Source organism: Macrobrachium nipponense, chromosome 40, assembly GCF_015104395.2.
Source record: "Macrobrachium nipponense isolate FS-2020 chromosome 40, ASM1510439v2, whole genome shotgun sequence".
In the NCBI taxonomy this organism is placed as follows: domain Eukaryota; kingdom Metazoa; phylum Arthropoda; class Malacostraca; order Decapoda; family Palaemonidae; genus Macrobrachium; species Macrobrachium nipponense.
The window spans coordinates 28,242,017-28,244,474 of NC_061101.1; the positions used below are offsets into that span (position 1 = coordinate 28,242,017).

At 35.4% G+C, this 2,458-nt stretch overlaps 1 protein-coding gene across 1 annotated transcript in view; it reads left to right on the forward strand.

The window, feature by feature from the left end:
• The first annotated feature begins 282 nt into the window (after positions 1-282).
• LOC135212045 (rho guanine nucleotide exchange factor 11-like) overlaps positions 283-2,458 on the forward strand; it is a 792,100-nt gene continuing 789,924 nt past the window's right edge. The window contains exon 1 of the mRNA XM_064245362.1: positions 283-320. The gene's annotated coding sequence lies outside the window, so the exon portion shown is untranslated. The remainder of the gene's footprint in view (positions 321-2,458) is intronic.

The window sequence follows — 2,458 nt, forward strand, 5'->3', positions numbered from 1 at the left end:
TTCCATCCGCATCACTTCCCCGTTCTCACCTGTTTAGAAGAGAGAGAGAGAGAGAGAGAGAGAGAGAGAGAGAGAGAGAGAGAGAGAGAGAGACTTCGGATACCTAGATGTTACGCATTACCTCACGCGAGGGAAAGTGTTTTCCCCTTCAGAGTTCGGAGCTAGCGACCCTGAGAGAGAGAGAGAGAGAGAGAGAGAGAGAGAGAGAGAGAGAGAACGGAAGAGAGTGAGGTAGACTTTTTGGGGGTCCCAGTCTCGCATGGACATCAGTCCGAACTCAGCCGCGGATGAGTTAACTTTGGCCCCACGTCGATACGATGGTGTGGTAGTGTGTCTGTGTTTTGCTCTCTTGCTTCTGCGGAAGGGGCGTGCCGTTAGCTCCCCTTCGCTCCAACCCCTTGGCATCCTCAGCTGGAACTTCCAGCGTTTCTCGGTGTCGTCAGGAGAGCAGCACGTTTCCATGACCTGTTGATCTTTATGGGTTCACGGGTCTCTTGAAAATTGACCTTTGCCTCACAAGGTCAAATGATTTTTTTTTATTAATTTCCAAATGTTGATGTTCCTTCATCTCTTATAAAACAAAATTGAACTTTTCTTTAATTTTCCGTCCTGACAAAATTGATTTTAAAAACTGAAAAACCTTGTTAAAATACAGTAATATTGTTGTGCGTCATACTTCATGTACCAGCCAACCAGTCCATCGGTTATAAACTTCCTTTTCCAAACTTCCGCCGATATTTCAAGTACCTGTTGATTGTTGTGTAGCGGAATTCGGCGAATGTGCGTCTTCGTCACTCATTCATGTGTCCTTTTCAACCTGGAGGACGTTATCAGAGTGCCTTCGGTGACATACGCAGTCACTTGCGTCATTAAAGACATTGTCGCGCACTTGATGGACTCGTGTTTGTGGCACTTCCATTCTCATGGTGAATTTTTTATGGAATGTTGAGTCCTCTTGATTTGAGTTTAAAGGAAAATAAGATACTTTTGGATGGTAAGTTTTCGCAAGGTTTTCTTTTTGATCTTCCCTTCAAGTCCTCCAAATGAGAAATATTAGGTCTTGATCTGGCAGAGGAAAACTAAGTATTAAGAATCTGATGGAACGTTACTAAATTGCATAGGTAAGATAAGGAATGGTATGATAATCTGTTAGTGGGCAAAGATAACTAAATTGTAGATGATAGTTTAAGAGTACTTTATATATATATATATATTATATATATATATATATATATATATATATATATATATATATATACATAATGTGTGTGTGTGTGCGTAAGAAAAAGTTTATCTCGCCGTTGTTAATACAATCCATTTACCAATTTTAATTCCCATTTGGGGATATTCCCGAAGTATCGTAAATTGGATGTTAAACTACAGTTGTGGCTTAATGGTTGTATATATATATATATATATATATATATATATATATATATATATATATATATATATATATATATATATTGAGCGAATACCACATTTTCTTGTGTATTCGTTTTTATAATGAAGTCATGTTCATTTACTGTGATAACTATATATATATATATATATATATATATATATATATATATATATATATATATATATGAAACGTTAATATTGGAAAGTCTAAATAATTCTTTCCCATCTTTTATCCATCATCCTTGAAGTCCCGTTTTAATGATTTCTTCAGGCACTGGCCGGTGAATCCAGAGGGTTTGTGATAATTATTTTGATGTTGAAGCGAACGGGTTTCCTTTTATGCACCTTACGAAATACTGTAAATAAAAGAGAATCCCGGACGTTTTATAAGACACAGGTACGAGGAAACATTGTAAATTTGAAATACCCTGCGCATTCGTGAAATGCTTGAATTTTCTATGATAATAAATTTATAATAAATATTGTTTGTAATAAAATTGACAATAAAGATTTTTTTTAATGGCCATAAGTTGATAAACTCGAATTGTTCGTGCCTCTGCTTATGGAGAAGTACTTTTAGTAATGAATAAATAAAGAAATGGATCTTTTATTTTTCTAATGTACATATTCTCTCTCTCTCTCTCTCTCTTCTCTCTCTCTCTCTCTCTCTCTCTTCTCTCTCTCTCTCTCTCTCTCTCTCTCTCTCTCTCTCTCTCTCTCTCTCTCTCTGGAAATTTTCATTCTCTTTCAGTCGTGCCAGATTAATTATTGTATACTACTTATGGAATAATAAATAAATGAATGAATGAATAAGTAAAGGAATATATAAATAAGTAAAGGAGCAAAGTATATCGTATTTTAGCTTTCATTATTTGAATAGGCAAATTCTCTGTCAAAGGATGCTGCTAATGAGACCTGATTGTGTGGGACGTATAACTTTCACTACAAAAAACTTATAGCCAATTACCATCTTTAATTATGTTGGGCTTAGTTCTCTGACATTGTTCAAGTTAGTAGAAAAGATAATAATTGAGTATAATTCTCCTTGAGAAAT